At 38.7% G+C, this 19,116-nt stretch overlaps 1 protein-coding gene across 2 annotated transcripts in view; it reads left to right on the plus strand.

Moving 5' to 3' along the window:
* The window catches only part of NRXN3 (neurexin 3), a 1,025,935-nt gene that overhangs the window by 409,177 nt on the left and 597,642 nt on the right, over nucleotides 1-19,116 (plus strand). The gene's annotated exons all lie outside the window — the stretch shown is intronic.

Below are 19,116 nucleotides of genomic sequence, written 5' to 3' on the forward strand. Positions count from 1 at the left end.
TCTGATTGTCAGATTTTGAAGAGGGTCACCGATGTCTCAGGTGCCACTGGTTAGACATTTTGCAGTGTGGGGAATGTTTTGCTGTGAAAGCAGGGCATGGGGAGTAAAGACATCACTGCCTTCTCACACTATGTGTCCTTTCTGCTGCTCTTTAAGTGGCTTTAGGACCCTTTGTATGTGTAAAGTGCAAGCGAGGCCACCCGAGCATTTGGAAAGCTGTCCATTAACCACAAAATGCTGTTCTCTACAAACCTTTCTGACTGCATCAACATGTTAAGCAGAGTTGTCTTATTCTAGAAACCTCCTTACCCTCAGCACTTCTGTTTTGCTTTGATGCTATTCTGGAGTGCTAAGCTCTTTTTCAGCTGTGTGTTTTTCTCCACTCACCCAATGATAAAGAATATATTGAGGGGAGATGAGTCCCTGGTTTCCACAAGTCTTACTACACTGTATCCTGGTCTTTTAACTTAAGAGTAGATAGGAATTTTTTCTGGAGCTATTTACCATTGTTAATATTAAGAAAAGGGTTTTCTATTATTTAGGCAAAAGACTGGAAACCTAGATCTTTTCCCAAGACTAGCAAAGCTATAGAACTCATGCAGATCATTTGGGTGTGAATCCTCAAAGGTTATAGACATTTGGTTGCTAGTGAAATCAATGGGAGTTTGTAAATTTGTTTGGAGATCTCGCCTACTGAGCTTTAGTCTTTCTAGGACCTGAACATTTTTTAATTCCACCTCAAGCTTGGAATATATTGAGTATATACTGCAACTATAGAATTGATCTCAAAAATGGATGCAAATTTTGATGTTTAGCCCTGAGCTTTCTAGATTTCAGTTTTCTCTTCTAATAAAGTAGGAATTATAATTTGGATTTACCTCAGTGGAAAAGATTAACCCCAGAAACAAGTAGTTAAGGCATAAATTCCTTTGCACGGGGATCAGTCAACTGTGGGGATTATATGCATAAACTAGAATGAACAGAGAAAAGGAGGCTTACCTTTGTTCCTCCATTTCCTCTCTTTGTTTTATCAATCTGTTGTGATTTATTGTTAAGAACATATGGAACCATTTTAAAAAATGAAACAAGAAAGCAAACAACCTAAATAGCTTGTCTGAATATAAATTTGGTTGATTTACATTGTTTCTCCAGCTCCTGCTTTCTTATAATCCTGTAATGTTTTGTGGCTTTGGTAGGTAATGAGCTCCATCTAGTGACAGAGCACCCGTGTCTTGTGCGAGGAGCGAGCCTGATGCACGTCTTGTCTCTGCTTGGCTGGGGATCAGCTGTGGTGTTAAAATACATCTAATGGGCAGTGCTGTGACACTTCACAGGAGGAAAATGTAGACAAAAGTGAAGTGGTTCTGTGAAGGCATTAATCATATCAATACACTTATTTTTCTTACAGATTACACTTAAAATAACATTTTTCTTAATATAGATGAAATATTTTTATCTCTTAAGTAATAACTCAACTCTGATCCATGTGCATGCCATCTATAGCAACATGAATACTGATCACTCAAAAGTTCAAAAACAATTGGAGCCTTTCCCTCTAGTTTACCATACCATTGTATTACTGCTGTAGTGATCTTCCACAGAAACTGAAATTGGTCTTTCATGGCAGCGAGTCAGGGGTTTTACTACTGCAAGGCTGTAAGCACCACAGTGTGTAAATGTTGGAGAGGTTTGTCTTTTTCATGTGTATGCTGGTCTCGGGCAGCTCAACTATGAGTCCTCGGCTGTACATTATTCATAATTAATGGAGCATATCTTTTAGCTCATTAACTGTAACCTGTACTTGCAGAGCAGGAACGTGAGATCTGTGCTGGCTGCTGCTCGTACAAAGGAGAAGCTTATTATCTGAGAGTAATTTGGGCTGACTTCAGTGTGCCTCTTAGTAAGAATATAGAAGTTGAGGTTGGCTTACAAAAATATTTCTGCATGTTGGTCATGTTAGAAACTAAGTAAGAGAATGCTGCTCCTTTTACAGGGAATAAACTGGGTACTGCAGGACTGAACCTTCAGCCTCTGGCATGGTAGCCAGAGGAAAGCTGTGGAGTCTCTGCTGCAGCAGGATGCCTTTCTGCACTTCATGCCCTTGAAGACCATCTGGAGAAGCACATAGGCTGCATAGCAAATGCCTTGCAGATTAGTAGTAGAGCTGTGGGGCTGTACTGGCAAGGTGCTCCTTTGTAGCACTTCCTATGAAAATAGGAGGGGTAGTAGCCAAGCTCAGTATCTGTTGAGGGGTGAAAACCCTCCCAGTCCATGTGGATATGTATTTTCTGTGGTTCCCAAGCTAGCTTAGACTAGCTCATTTCAGGTTAGCTTAGATACTGCTGGCATACCAACATGGATAGGCATGCTGGGATATTTCTGCAGGAGCAAGGGACTTAGCATAGTGTTCAGTATGGTCCTGAGAAGCAAGGCAGGCACCTGTGTGTGGTTGGTCTCTACTGAACAGCCTTCTGCTGATGCCAGATTATTACCAGTACTTGTGACAATGCTTATGACCATGATGCAGTCATTGCAGCACAAACTGCAGTCTAAACATCACCTGGAGAGTGAGAGGGGAAACAATTTGATAAGCAAAGATAAATTTTCTATTTTGAGAAAAATCTTCTGATGTACAGCCTGTCATGCAGCAGTTTCCTAGGCAGTCTGCATGGAGCTGACATCAGAGATTGGCCAGTAGGAGGGTGCAGTTAAATAATTAATTCTGTAGACTGTATCAAACACAACTTTTTTTCCTGTCTCTCTTTTTGTTAATTTTAATTAAAATTATATGTAGAAGGGAGGTTATTTATATCCCATTCACTATCTGCTATGAGAGAAGAATCCAGCTATCCCATTCAAGTTTACGATTTTTATGTTGTTCTTTAATCCATTGTCTTAAATGTTCTTTGGAGGAAAAAGCCAGCGGTCTGCCATTGCAGAAGGGCAACAGAAATTCCTTTCACGTGCCATGTTTTGCTGACCCTGTTTAACAGGGGGCATGTACAAATTTGGATGGGTGTTTGTACAATTCTTTTTTGTCTGTTAGTTTAGGGAAGTATTCTTCCTCCTTCTGTCTTAACATCTTGTCACATCTGTTGCATAAACCAAGTATTTTATCTGTTTTCCCTCATGTATACTCATATCTGACTGTGGGGTATATTTTGTTATCACTTTTTTGTTGAGATTTAGTTCTCATCTTTGCTCATTTCATCACTTTGTCTTAGTGCCTGTTTTTCCCCTTCTGAACTTGTCAGGCTCCTCTATTTATAGATACTAGCAACCATCAGTGATATACTGTGCTACTTCTCTTTATTGAGATGTTTCTGACTGGTGAAAGCTCTATAATAGCTGGTGAAAGGGAATATTTCTTGTGTAATTATGCTGAGTTATTGAGTATTAGCATGCTTGTTGAGCTTGATGGCGTATGAGGCAGTCTTGCAACTTCTTGGGAAGGTGGGGAGAGCTTCAGTGATGCAGCATATTTGCTTGAGACCAAAAGGAGTTAGAAGTCCGTGTGCAGTTACAGGGCTATGACCTCACTGGGATCGTGGAGGCATGGTGGGATGGCTTATGTGATGGAGTGCTATAATAGAGAGATACAGCCTTTTTAGGAAGGACAGGCTGGGAAGGCAAGGAGAGGGAGTTGCCCTCGATGTGAGAGAGTAACTGTTATGCATGGGGCTCTGCCTTGGGACTGGTCAGGACTCAGTCAGGAGTTAATGGGTGAAGATTAGTGGGCAGACTGACATGGATGGTGGTGTAGTGGGTATCTGTTATCGATTTCTTGATCAGGAAAATACAGATGAGTCTGCCTTCAAACAGCTGGAAGGAAGAAGCCTTGCATTCACAGGCTCTGGTTCTTGGGGGACGCTATCTGCTGTATCTTTTGGAAGGACAATACAGTATGGCTCAAGGAGATTTCTTGAGTGTGTTGATGACAACTTCTTGATACAGATGATCAAGGAGTGAACAAGGAAGGGTGGTCTTCTGGACCTGATACTTACAAACAAGGCAGAACTGGTTGTGGATGTGAAAGTTGGAGGCAGACTTGGCTGCACTGATGATGAAATGATGCAGTTCAGAATCCTAAGTAGAGGGAGCAGAGCAAAAAGCAGGACCACAGCCCTGAACTTGAGGAGAGCAGACTTCAGTCACTTCAGAGATTTGCCTGGAAGAATCCCATGGAATACAGCTGTGGAGAGAAGAGGGGTGTAGGAGAGCTGGTGAATATTCAGAGATCACATCCTTCTCCACCTTGTCTATCCCAACAAGTAGGAAATTGAGCAAAAGCATTAGGAAGCTCGCACAGATTAGCGAGGATCCTCCTAAGTGATTTCAGACGTGATTTGGGTCAGTAGCAGGGGTAAGGAAGAAGAGCACAAGAGGTGGATTCAGGAGTGAGTAAAGAAGTCTGAACTGGGCTTTTCTCAGCAGTGCACAGTGATTTTTAAAAAAAAAAAAAAAAAAAAAGAAAACTTCCATATGAACATCAGATGAGTAACAAAAGAAACCAACCAACTTTTTTTTTGTACTGTGAGGACATTCAAACATGGAAGCAGGTTGCCCAGAGAGGCTGTGGAGTCTCCACCTTTGGAGATATTACAAACCTGACTGGACATCCTCCTGGGCAACCTGCTTTAGGTCACCATGCTTTAAGCACAGCTGTTGGACTAGATGACTGCAAGAGATCTCTTCTAACTTAAATATTTCTGTGAAAAGGTATGCCACAAAACCAGGTACTAATGGATAAACTGGTGCTCCTCCCCAGTGCTGTCACTTCTCCTTCTGGGTCCCCATCTGTAAATCTGAGGGATTATTGTTGGTAGGGGCCAAACTTGTGCTGAAACTGCTGCAGACTTCTTTTACTGTGCTGCTTTACTGCAAGTATTACTTAATCTGGCTTTTAGTATTCCTTTTTTGTCCTTTCATAACTTTTTCAATTACTACTTTCTCTTCAAAATTACATTTAGTTTTAAGAACCTGTTTCTTTCTATCTTATCTAAATTTATTCTTGTGTAGTTTTAAGGCCATTAACTTTTTTATGTTAATATAGTTAATCAGTCTCTAAGGTTTGTTTAGTGCAGAGTGCCTTGCTAAGCCATCTTTGAAATTTGGAAAGGAAAAGCTGTGGAATATGTCCTTTAAAAATTAAAGGTGTGCAAGCCTCCCAGGGCCATCCATCTACTTCCTCCCCACAGTGCACCTTCTCACAAATGAAATGAAGTTTGTCCTTGAGAAAGAGAGAAACACTTTTGCTGATGTGGAGATATTGCAGGATTTGCAGCTTCTTTTAAGATCTGAGCTTGGGTGCAAATATACTATACTGATGAAAACCAAAGAAAAGCCCAGAGCAATAAGCCACTAGTACATACAAATTCTTAAAAAATACACTAAATTGGCTGTAGACTGTGTATCTGCTACTCTTTATATGTATAGTAAAAATGGTTGAACAGTGGGAGAGGAAGGAAATGGGAATTTAGCTATGAAATGTAGAGCTAATGATTTCCATTCATGAACTATGCATCTCATTTTTAAGACCTTTTTTAACTCACTGTTTAGGTTTCCCTCATACCTGAAAGAACCGTCTGACTGGCATTTTACTCATGCAGACTGATATCAATTTAATATTGATGTGGCTTAGACTATTCTCTAACTTATTTTTACAAGATGCATGTTTCAGTGTCTTGCTAACTTAATTTGCTTTGTAGATGTACAAATAGGTAAAGTACTTTGAGGGTAAAAGCAGAAGCAAGAAGTCCTTTTGTATGCTGGCGTAATGGTAACTTGGAATCGTTGGTGGAAATCAGCAGTTGTCCATGTTGTCCAGAATCTGAATAGTCTGAAGAAGACTGTGTATGTGGGTTGCAGAGAAGCAGACAAGAGGGCTGGACTGCAAGTACTGTCCTAGCCTCCTGTGAGTCTCATTTTTATACAAGGATGAATAGGCAGCTTATAACAATAAATATTTGCTTTGGAAGGCTGAAGAGGAAAAAAGTAATTGCCTGTATATATAGGTTTCATGACCATTCAAACAGAGTTTCAAATATGAAACATAATGGGAACAGATTCAAAATGACTGTAGAATGCAATAATTGAGGCACTTCTAAGAAACATAATAATAAAGGGTTCGGGCTATTTTTATTTTTTTAATGTTCACCACTTTTCATGAATGTATGCCTCTTTTGGTGCTGTCTGCATGGGCTAATTGAAAGAAAATGCCTAGGTTAGACTAAACAAAGGAAAGTGACTGTGATTTTTGGACAAAGGAACTCAAACCCTGAAAAGGAGGCCTATGCAGACTTTTCAAATGCTGAGCTAGGTAATGACGGTCCTTTGTGGTAGATGCATTAAGTGATGTTGGCTTATAAGACAGACATTTTGTAGTCTGCATGACAATGTGAACAGCTTGTAGGTTTGTAGAGGAAAGAAGAAAAAAAAATGGCTTTGTGTTTGTGCTGGTACACATTGTGCTATGATGTGTTTTATACTTGCACTGTATAGCTTGAGTCAGGTGAAGCATCTGTTTACTTCTCTCCTATTATCAAAATTCTATTTTTATTCATTAGTTTGGGTGCTTTTGGTTTGCTGGAAATTTTTTTGTTGTTGTTGTTGCAGTGTTTTCCTTGTTTTGAACTATAGTATAAAGGTTATGACTTGCTCAAAGCAATGAAACTTATCACTGGTATTAAGGACCTCATCCGATGGGATACTTGGCAAGTATAATTTTCTTATCCATGAGCAGTGGTGTTGCTCCCATTGACGGTGATATTCTGATATTTGATTGAATTTGCCTATTCTCTGTAGCCTGCTTAGGTAATTGCAAGGAATAACTGTGTTTGAGTAGTTTGCGGATTTAGAAATCTGTCATGAATACTTAGACCAGAGCTTTTGTAAAATACTTCTGAAGAAAATAATTGAAGAGTGAGAGCAGAAGGTAACAGAATACTGATTAGGTGCTACTGTCTGATGTAATGAAATGCATCTTCGTAGCATTAAAGGAGAGAGCAGTGGCACAGATGGTGAATTAGGAAACAATTTCCACTTGTAACTACTGAAATCAGTTGATATTGACAGTAATAAAGCTTGAGTCTCTCAACAGTGCTTGTTTTTTGTGTGTGTGCCATATCATTATATTAGATTGTTTGGCGATATTCTGTTTTTCTCTATTCTTCTAAAGTGCACTGTGTATGGCTGGTTGTTGAGAAGCAGATTGTGCAACCACTCAGTGTAATTTCCTTGCTGAAGTTGGGGGGGGAAAAACAAGATGAAATTTCTGCTAGTTTTCTGCAGTACTTTTCATAACTGACAAGTGAATGTGTACATAATTCAGTCTAGTGAAAATACTGCATCCAGGTTAAGTGTGCATGAATATGTGCACCTATCCCTCCATGCATGAGCCTTATATATGGCACCTTGACCAGTGGGTGTGCATCATATTTATTTTTCTAGAAGATCTCTGTTGCCTTTGAAACAATAAAACAGTAACTACACTGTATGTTGACGTCTTCTAGGGAGTTTACTCACAGAATCCTGAGGTGGAAGCAGCTTCTAGAAAATGTGAGAAATTCTTCTGAAAGCTTAAGGAGATGGTATAAAATAACGTAAAGCTCCTAGAAGTTTCCAAAAACTGATGTTAGTTACAAAATCATCTTTAAAATAAATGTGTGTGAATGTCTCAGCTGGGCGGCTGGGAAGTATTCTGTTTGAGTAACAGAAATGCTAGTGCAAAGAATCTGATCAGTCTGTGGTGAGCTAATATATTTTTGGAAGCTACTGTGAATGTTTAAAGAACTTTAAAACTTACTGCAAGAGCTTGTGATGACTTATCTGTTGAAGTTTTATTCTATCAGTGTTTGCAGAAGGTACTAATCCATAAAAAGTCTCCATGTAGATGTAAGGTGCCACCCCCAGAACAACTCAAGCAGTGAAGTCTCTTGTCTTCAAAGTGTTTGTGAACGCAGTGTGAAAGAATCCTACTCAAATAATGAGAAACAGTTTCAGAATTTCTGGTCTTTCCAGAAGCTGGTGTCAATGCTGCCACTATATGATTTTGGCAGTACCAAGATGTCTGTTGAACTTGCAATAAGAACACAAAAATGGATTCGTGTGTGTATGTATATGTACACATACACACTTTGCTTACTGCACATATATGTAGAATATGCTGTCTAAAGGGACTGAGAAACCTCTAACAAACGGAGTTAAGATCCTGGGTGTGGTGTTGAGTTATGCACAGAGAGGCAGATGAAGTGTTGCCTTTGGGCTGTTCAGGCAAAGTGCTTTTTTCATGGTTCGCACATCAGAAGCGCTATCTGTAGGTTCATTCAGAACGTCAGTGAGGTAGTCAGCTGTACATGAGAAGAAAGATGTAGTCTGTAGTGTAACTGTTCTGTTGTGATGTGATCCATCTGGGCAGCTGCTTTATTTACCAAAAGATTTTTGAGTATTATCCTCATCTAATTATCTTCAGTTGTGTGGTGAGGACATCTTGAAAGGGGTAGATCTTTGGGCATAGGTAGATCAGTATTCCCAAGAGACTGTGGCATTCTTCCAGCTGATATGCAGTTGTGATGTTTATTGATACAGTGGTGGCAATATTATGCAAAATAGATTATATCCTTGTTCTGAAGACCAATGTGTGTTTGCACACTGACAAACATCAAAGTCGGCTTTGGTCACGAAGTAGATACTAGTGTCTGTATTTTGTAATAGTTAAGGATAATCCATTTATCCTTTTTATATATATTGAGGAAGAGAATGTCTTTACATGCAAGTAATGTTACTGTGTAATTCTAGAGAAGTAATTGTACAAAATATTTCCCTGCGATGCACCAAAAACTGATCTGGGACCAGTTACTTGGTCAGTCACTCATAAGCTTGGTTACAAATGCTTTTAAGTATCCTGGTGTTAGATTGTTGATAATGACTACTGATACTGTCCCCTTTGGATCCCCCTGTGTTTGTTGGGTTTTGGGGTTGGGCTCCCTCTCCCTTGTGTACAATGCCTGGCTTCTTTTGCTCATGCACCCTGCTGCAGGAAAACAGTCAATGCTGAGACCTGTAATCCCACCTCAGAACCTAGCATAGGCAAGGTAGGGAAAAGCACATGGCACTGAAGTGCGACATGGGGTAGTATTGAGTTCCCATTTGTAGAGGTGACGTTACCTCAGTGGGAGATGGTCAAATGTAGCTGAAATCTGTATTTATAAAGTAGGAAGAAAGAAGTGGTAGGACTACCTCTTCCAAAGGTGGCTCAAAGGTCTATTATTTAGTAGTAACAGAAGTTAATGTTCCTGTCATAGAAGAATGATGTGAGGCTTGAAAAGTCTATTAGCTTGTTCCCATCAGAAAGTGGGAAGATTTTCCTTATTAAAGTACAGATTTAAACCAGAAACTTGTGCGGAAGCTAATTTTCATTGAGAAAGAGGTTACAAAACCTTTCAGTTGTGAATGGGTAGTGACCAACTCAAGATTTTCTTAAAAGTTCAGTTACTGTCAAACTGTTAGGACAATCCACCTGCTTTACAGTGTGAGTGAGGAGAATTGTTAGCTGTTAATAAAAAGAAGTTGCTTTTCCTGTCGTATATTTTACTGGTAGACAAGAGCTAAGTGGAGAAGTAATTCTATGGTGGTTGTTTTTTAAGCAGAGTGATGGAGTGGTGAACATTTGTGAAAACTGCCTACAACTCCTCTCCCTCTAATTGCATGACCTTTTTAACAAAAGGTGGAGCCGATAGCAACAAATTCTGACTAGTTTTGTTTGAAAGTCATTCATACTAATTTATTGGTAGGAATTGCATGTTGCTATTTTCTGCTATATCTCAGTGAACCCTACCTTGATCAAATCAACATTTAAACATGTTCTAAACAAAACATTCAATCTTGGGCACATGGCTTTTGTGAATTGACATTTTCCTTGGGAAACATTTCAAATATTTCCATCCAAGAGGTCAAACTTCAATGCGAGCTGCCAAAGTAGTAGTAGTGATAGCACTGCATAAGGGTAACTTTGAGAAGAAAAATCATGTAATGTTACTGTTTTACAATATCAGATATGTCACAGTTGGTGCCTCAGATAATCCTAGATTATGCGGGAGATTGACACTCAGTAACTGAGCTGAAGCCAGACAGTCAGACACATGAGGGTAGAAACCCGACAACCATTGTACTGTAAGCATACCTCTTCTATATCTAATTGTGTGCTTCTGAATGCTTTTTAGAAGCTCCTGCTGATGTCTTAGTGGAGAACCTGTTTGATAAAGGAAGCCTACATCTTGTCTTGGATTAGTTTTCCAAATGTGGTGACCAAAAAAAAAAATAAATGCTGTTATTCTACAATGTGACTTGAAGTAGTGGTGGTTATGTGGATTTGTGCTGATAGGGCTTGTCTAATTTTGGCCCAGAGAGATGGTGAATGTATTTGTGGCTGAAAGGAGTTTCCACCGTACTCTGGTGTACCTTATGTAGCCGTAGAAGGATCATACGGGCTGTGGGCTCTGCTTTTCTTTCTGTTTTGAGAAACATGGAAAGATAAATTCAATCTGTTTTGGGGAAAACATTTAACCTCAGTCCTTGGACAGATACTTGGGGTATTGTAATGGTTGGCGTTTATGGAATCTACTTGTCATGTGTATGCAGGTAGCTTCTTGTTTTACTAAAAGGAACAAACTGCAGGAAAAGTCCAGCTCAGATTAACATATGCTATCTATTGCCACACTTGACCCATAAAGTCCCTGATGTAAATGTACAGACCTTAGTAGGTTGTTAGGTTCAACACCAAAAATCTGCCAACCACTATCTCAAGAAGTAAAACATATAAAGGGTGATGAAATAAAGATTTTTAGAGGCTGTATTTTTTCTAAATGCATTTATTTTCTAGCATTTCTATTATGTTTCTTGAAGGCTACAGCTTGAAAGGATAATGTATCCTGTATGCCTCAATTGGACAAAGCATCTTAGATGTGGAAGAATGATTTGTAACTTGTTGCAGATGCAAGTAGCATGAAAGAGAGCCACACCAGTCATGCTCTCCTCTACAGCAGAGGAGAAATGGACTTATTTGCAGTGATGCTTGCCTTCAGAAACGTAGGTAGGTTTAGTCTGCAGGCAGCAGTGATGGAGTCTCTGAACTTTATTTCAGAAATATTAAATTAAAGAGACATTTTTAGGGAGGTGCACAGATGGTTTTCATTTTATTGGCACAATACCTCAATATGCTTTCAACCAGCTGTGTTGCCTACAGTGCTTGCTAGTCAGTCTTTGAAGATGCTGATAGCTGGGTAGTAAGGGAGGGCAGAACTTTACCACCTATTCAAACTGCTGCTTACCAGAATATGTCTACCTCATCTCTTATTTCACAGAATGTTATAGCTTTCTGAACTCATTTGTGAATTCCTCAATCCAGGACACTTTTTTCTAGTTTTACTACCACGAGAAGAAATTTTTATATGGAAGAAGTAGAACTGCGTAAACAGCCTTAAAAGAAGACAGGAGTTGATCCCAGGTTTCTTGTGATTTTGGCTTTAACTGTTGCCCATCTTGTATCTGTTGAGAACGTTCTGAAAGATGACTTGCTATTGGAATTCTACTGATGGGAAACTTACTGCCAATACAGATATTTATTTTTTTTAATTATTTCATAGTATTACTGAATCAAGTCTAGAATTATTAATGGTAATTATTATAACTATACTCAAAACCTAATTTTTATTTGCACAAAATACTTTTCTCATCTTTTGTTCAAATCACATTGCCAGTACCTGAAATTTGTGAGTATATATCATTATTTACAGGAGAGCTAAAAGACAATACCTGTTCAACATGAAGCCAATGTGTAATGTTTTTTAACTTTTGCTGCTGCTTATGTTTTGCAATTTAAATAAAATAAATTAATTATCTTACCTTCTTTCAGTTGTGGTACACGTGTAGAGGTTAACTTTTTTGGGACCTCAAGCAGCACTATAGTAATTTTGATAAAACTAAATTCTATTATTATTATTGCAATTCTGTGAACAGGAGGATATTAACCAAAGAGACAACAATGCTGATTAACTTGGTCTGTTCTGATATTAAAGGCTTAGACTATTTGTAAATACTATCTCCAGCGTATCAGCCTCAGTGGTGAACCAGGGAGTTACTCTGGCATGTGAGCCACTTGCAAGTAAATTGAGGAGTGATTGAAAGAAAATTGGTCTCCTATCCGTGGTGCAGGACTGGCTAATCTCATTGGGATTTTTCCTGTTGTTTCTGTAAAAGTTGTGTTTTTTTGTTTCTAGAGGCTGTAGAAGTCTCTAATGAAGTTGTACTTTCTCTAAATTAGAGCAGATGTAGGCATTAGAATTTTTCTGCCTCTAGGAACTCCAACAGTTTAAAGATTTTAGTTTTTGCTTGTCTGTTTAGATGAAATGTTGACACACCGTCGGGGAATGCTTTGCAGAGTTGTGTAGTCTGCTACATATTTTGCATTCTGATAGATTTCATTTAAAGGGAAGTGTGACTTAGTATGCAAATGGTAGTTGTCTTTTAGGTTGGATAAACTTTCATTCACTCCCTGCCTCTTATTTGCTTTTTTTCAGTAGGTTTTTAAGTCTCCTGTGTGATACTTTTAACTCTTGAACAATTAAGACAATATAATTGCTAATGGCTACTGATTGCTATTACAATTCCATTTTTCCAGCCACTCCAAAGAGTTTACAGCTCTTTGGACTTGGGCAGTGCCACCAGTCAAAAGCACAATAATTTTGGGTAAACGTTCTAGAGAGTCTTTGCTGTAGTTATTGTTCACTGTAGTTATTATTGAAATTCTCATCTTGGCTCTAATGCTACCACAGTGGGTTTGATATGAAAAATCTGTTTAAACTGTAAGTCTGCACAGACCTTCTTGCACAATATAGTAAAGCATAGGACAAAAGCAATGCTGTTAAGGGAGATCTGCGTGAAATTTGCTTCTTTTCATTGCTGTGGAAGTCTGTGTGCGAGCTGGAAATTGTGGCTCTCCTTCAGAGCTAGTTAAGAGGCCAGATAGGGTTGGGAAGCTGCTTAGCAGGTTCTTGTCACACTCACTGTTTCCACATATCTAGGAAGTGAAGATAACTGGATAGTGCTGCTTGCAGCAGCTCTCCAGGTAGAGCAGTATAAGGCTGTAATTACAAAGAGAAATCAGACCACAGGGGGCCAGAGGACTTTTATCCCTTCAGTGTTACTGCCCACCTCTCATTTCCCAGCTATGCCCAGCGGATTCCGTTATGAGGTGCTAAAAATCCAGCCAAGAGGATTCACTGATGTGGCTTAATGGGGGCAGTACTGAGATCAGTGTACCAGCAAGAGGCTTATTTTAATGCCCTCTTCATTGTTCTGGATTGGGGAGTTAACGTAGCCATTTACGTGCTCTGGTCCATTAATGTGGTCCTGGTAATATAACGTGGGCAGCTCTTTGCCTGGTCATCTAGAACTAAGCTAATTTATGGGCAAGCAAAAGAGATTTTATTGGTTATTTACCCAGGGAAGTGCCATGTAAAATTAGTACATGTTTCTTCAAGGATTTATCTCTATTCTGCCATTCTCCCTTTCCCAAACTAAAACAGTCTTGACATCTCCCTGCTGTCTTCCGTCTCCCTGAAGAGTTTATGTACACCGAATGAGTGTTGGAATAGACTTTTCAAAGGATGACCATCCAAGGATTGGTGGGATTGTGTGTAAATATGCATGTAAATTCCAGAGGTATATCTCAGACGATTAATTTGACAATCTGTCATTACCAAGCAAACACTAAAATTGTTAGGAATAAAGACTTTATCCTTTTGGAGAAGGAAGTATCTAATACTTAAAGGGCTTCCCTTTCCTTACATTTTACCCCAAAATAGCTTGGGCTTTCAGCCTTCAAAGCTCTGACGTGTTTTAGGTCAATTTTTGTGCTAGTGATAGTCGCTTTAAGCTTTGCACAGATGGAATTGTGTAACTTAACACTTGGATTTACAGTTAATAGAGTATAACAACAAAAAAAAGTTTGATAAGGGTTTTGAAACTTATTTGTAGTGACTTCTGTAACATAGCATGCTAAGAATATGTATTGATACATCACGTAAAGGTCTACTGGTGCTTTTTTGGGGTAACCTGCCAAAAGGCATTTCTGATTTTTCCTGCGGTAGGAAATTGAAAACCAAACAAAAACCCCCAAAAAACAAAACTCCACATGCACAACACAACTATAGGACTGTTGAGCTTCCTTCCCCCACCTTTATTATATGTTATATGTTGTGTAATAAAGTTATTATAATGTAATAAAGTTGTTATATGTAATGACTTCTCCTGTTTAAAAAGGGAAACTGGGAGCTTGTAGAACTGCATTCCCTTTCCAGGTGAGCACCTAAACTGCTGATTGGCCTTGGTTATCCTCCTCTCCCCTTCCTGAGGGGCTTTTCTCCTGGGATACTCATTTCTTCAGCTGTAGGAAAAGGATGGTACTTTATCCAGGTTTTGCTTTTGTTTGTAATTGCTTTGGGATTCTTGCATTCATTCTTATTTTCTCTTGAATTTGAGATACATTTTTGTTGTCCTTATTTTCTCAAAACAACTTATTGTGACTTAAGGCTCTTAAATTTCTTATATTTAAGAGTAATAGTTACATAGCATTCACTGACTGTGCTTCAAAGTCATCTAGAAATAGCTCTTTTCCAATACCACCATAAATGCTTCACTTAATTATCTTTTTATAAGTTTTTTACCTTGCGGACAATCCTTTGAACTGATTGAGGTGGGCAGCTACAGCCCCAAACTAGTAGTCATGATACTAACTACACCTTGTACCCCATGTCTTTCTGACAGTTGAGTACTCTCCTTAACTCAGGCTTCTTTTATTCTTTCTCCATTTCTAAGGGTATGGTGGTTTTTCAGAACCCCTCTATTTCTTCCCATAGTAGTCAGAAGGCCCAGAAGTGATTCCCATCCATTGTGTGGAATATAAGCCTTATGAAAACAGAGACTACCTTGTCAAAACCAGGAACCTCCATTTCCTACCAGTACAGGTTATTTTTTCGTTTGTGGTTTTGTTTGTTTGGAATTTTTTAGGGTACTGTACCATTGGTTTAGCTCAAACCAGCTGCCTTTTTTTTTTTATACCCCAAAAGATGCAATTGATACCAAAGGTATAGTGTTACTAGGTATAATGAAGAGAGTAATTTATATCTGATTAGGAAGCTTGGGATGTATACAGAGTTTCTTGAGCGCTGGATACTTCCTCTGTGTGCAGTTTGATGTGTTGCCTTTTATCAGAGAAGTCTCGTGAGAGTTCTAGGGATGGGGAGGCTGACAGGTAAATGAGCTTTGCAGGATGAAGTGCTGAGGACCTCTCTAAAAGCAAATGTAGGAGTTGTATGGAGAGTTGTAGAAAGCCCTGAGATTTGTATTGCTCAGGCTCTTCAACTCTATTGACTTGTGAGGCAGTAATGAAGCACCTGCTGTGAAGAACTCTTGTGTCCAAATGTGTGAGTATGAAGCAGCTCCTTGTGCTTAAACATTTTTCTCTCTCTTTTTTTTTTTTTTCATCACTAGTGCCTTGCTTTCAGAGATGTCTCTTTCTGCTAGTAATTTTCTTTGGGAAGTGAGACAGTTGCCTTCAAGTCCTGAAATGAGGGCTGTCATGTGAGTGTCAAAAACATGAAGTTTGAGTTTCCATTATAGCGTGGCTGTCCTTTCGGATTTGGAGCTCCACGTGAAAATGTTCTGTTGCAGTGTGGAGAAGTGATAATTCCTTTTTATAGTTTTCTTGAGCATTTTAGTGCCTGCAGTACAATATTGTAGTGCATTCTGGATGCAGTTCTATACCAGGTGGATGATAAACTGCAAGACCTAGAAGAGCCAATGTTGAACAGTGTCTGGAAAGATTGATGTAAAAGAGAAGACCGGAAGAGCTTCACCGGAAATCTTAAATTTACTAGAGTATATAGGGAAATGTTTAAAAGACACAGGTATGTAGGTGTTAGTGGAGCATGTACTCAGGACTACTAAACTAGATAGCAGTTGCATGGATGCTTGCAGTTGTTGGCTGGACTCAATTATCTGTGCATTCCCTTATAGTCTAGTGTTCCATGGAGTGAAATCTGTCACACAATTGCTGCCCTAAGTGTGACAGAGAAGACTGCCACAACTGATGTCCTCAACATTAAGAGGAGAATGTGAAGAATCTAGTGGTGTAAATGGTGGTAGGGGGATGACAATAAGAGAGATTAGAGCGAGCACCAGGCAGCTTTTTTTTTTTTCCCCTGCAAGTGACGGAATCACAGTTTTATCTCTTCTTGATTTTAGATTTGGCAGAATCCAAGAAAGAACATTTTGTTCTCATCTTGCCAAAGGGTGGTCAGAGGGACTGGGAAATTATCTTTTGATTAGATTTTGCAAAAGTTGATGTTGAGGTAAAAGATTGACATTGATTATTTCTATTTCTCTATTAAGAGTGGATAAATTTAACCCAGTATTTTCCCACGTATATGGGGAGCTTGTAAACAGCTTTTACTGTGGCAGATGCGTGTTACCTTACAGGATACCATTACCTTGTCTTGCAGGTAAGACTCTGCCTGCTAGAGTCATCCTCTATCCCTTGCCTTCTGCCATGGACTGGGTAGAATATTAAAGGAGAGAACAGTTAGATTTTCAGCATCTGTGGGAATAAATGGATAATTGCCAGAGATTATTTCCAATATAATTTTCAAAGGCAGAAAATACTTAAATATTTTTCTTGATGCCAGAAGCACTGGTTTGGTGGAAAGAAAAACAATTTTGTAAAATCCTTCCTTAAGCTGGCCAAATCAAGTGTTTCTGAAGAAAGTTTTACAGAGATATGATGCTGTTTAATCTATTCCTAAACTGTATATGCAGAGCAAGAAAGTTGCTGATAAGGCCATGAAGGAGGCATTGACAGTAGTAGAGATTTTCTCATCTCAGTGTCATTGATTGGTGTTTTTGATGTAGTTTCCTTTGTTTGCCACTTTAAAACATTCTTCTGCAGCTTTTCTAATGAAGATACTCTGGAAAAAACTTTTCTTCACCAAAAGTTAATGGTAAAACTTGTAGACCAAATGAATTTGCTATAGTACATGTGAACTTGAGGATTTCTTCTCACATTTTCTCCTCATCTCCTCCCTTCTCTTCCCAAAGCCCGTTAATTTTGGATCAGGAATATTTTTTTTCTAAGTCAGCCTTGTAATTTCAAAATACAACTAGTGTAATTTACTTCCAGAATTACAAACTATACAGGTATGTATTTCACTGTGCAGTCATGTATAGAGTAAAATTCACTTGAGTGAATCTGTGTGATCCTCAATTAAGTTACTCATCAGCAGGAAACAGAAGACAACCATTAAAAAAAAAGTAAAAAGAACTGGAAGCAGACATTTAAGTCTTTCAAATGTAACTGTCAAATCAAGGTTATAGCCAGATTGCCAAGGTTAAAACCCTAACTTCAGCAGGAACAGTTTTATTGCAATCGAATTTTGCTTCCAGTCCTCTTGGTTGGATGAGAGTGTATGCAGGTGAAGATGAAAGGCTGTTTAGCATCTCAAAATGCAAGATCTTAGTTGATGTGTTAACTTAAAATGGCCTGATTTTTCAGGAGGTAGAGAGCACTTTTCTGATATCTATTTCAAGGGAGCACCAATGTCACATTTCAATTAATTTGAACCAGTTCTGCCTTCAGTTTTGTCATTTTAAGGAAGACTGTATCGCTTGCCATAGTTGAGAATTAGTTTACCCCACAATAAACCAAGTGTGTTTGCATTCTGCTATTGCTTTTAGAAGATGTAAAAAATTCCTTTATGAGACAATCAACTTTAGTTGAAAGTGGTTGGAAGTATATTGTCCCAAACAGAGCAGTGCTCCCCAGGACCAGGTGGCAGCACTGGTTTAGTACCTGAAAAACCAGCAGAAATGATGGATACTCTTTCTGCCTTAAATGCCAACACTGGTTTTCATGCTAGATTTTTCTTTGTCGTCTTTTAGAGAAACGAAATAGTGCGAAGTTGTACAAGGGAAACAGTCACTGTCAGTCAGCTTCCTGGTACTCCCAAGGTGTTTGCCTGACTTGGAAGCTCTGGATGCTGAACAGTCTTCTAAATTAAAATCAGTTTATTTGTTAAATTTCAAACACCATGATATTGTAACTCCTCTTCAATAATGTGGTAGCAGTTCATTTAATTTCAGGGTGATTATTGTTAGTTTTATGTTAATTTCGTAGAGGTCCCACAGCACAACTTATTTATTCCTGTCTCCTAAAGTGCAATCCAATTTACATGGTTATTATTTTAGCTCTATGTATAATAACTCAATACTCTAAAGGAAGCCTCTGAATGCTTTGTTTTAATGCAATATTAGCTGGTGATGTAAATTAAACAAGCAAGCTGTCTGTTCTTCATAATTTATTTAATCTGTGTAGTGGTGGGCCCACTCTCTTTCTGAACTTTCTTTCAGTATGGTTTCCACGTGCCAAAAATATATAAAAAAAAATAGTGGGTTATGGCAAATTCCTTGCTATTTTATCAAGATAATTTTTATTGCATAGATCTCTGTGGCCCAAGAAATCAGGACATCTACCTTTTCCATTAAAGAAACCAGTAGAATCTGCAATGGACATAAGTAACAGGTCAGATGAGGACTTCTGGACAAGATATTTCCTGCTTGCTTCTCAGGGGCATTGCACTATAGTGACAGGAGTTGCTGTGGCAGTTCGTTGTGTTTACAAGAGAGTTAATGAGCCAAATTAATCCTGGATGCAGCTCTACTGAAATTACTTGGAGCTTGATTCCATCTCTGATGTAGTATTTGCACTTAGCCTGCTGTGAAGAGGCATACTGCATTTCAGGAGGGTTCAGTAAAATGACTTATGTTCTGCATGTGGAGTGCAGAAGATGGATTCGTGACTGGCTAATTTGTGGAAAAAGTTGTGCATGCTTATTTGCTTTAGAAAAGCCAGGACAACCTAGTAGTTCCTATATTTTTAGAAACTATTCCAGAATTTTACTAGATTCTATTTTTAGTAGCATGGTTTTGCAGTCTAACAAATGGAGTTCTTAGTAATTAAAGGGCCTCTTTAATCTGGCACTTCTGAGACTGAAAGGGGTAAAAAGA

The sequence above is a fragment of the Grus americana genome, chromosome 5 (assembly GCF_028858705.1).
Source record: "Grus americana isolate bGruAme1 chromosome 5, bGruAme1.mat, whole genome shotgun sequence".
Lineage (NCBI taxonomy): Eukaryota > Metazoa > Chordata > Aves > Gruiformes > Gruidae > Grus > Grus americana.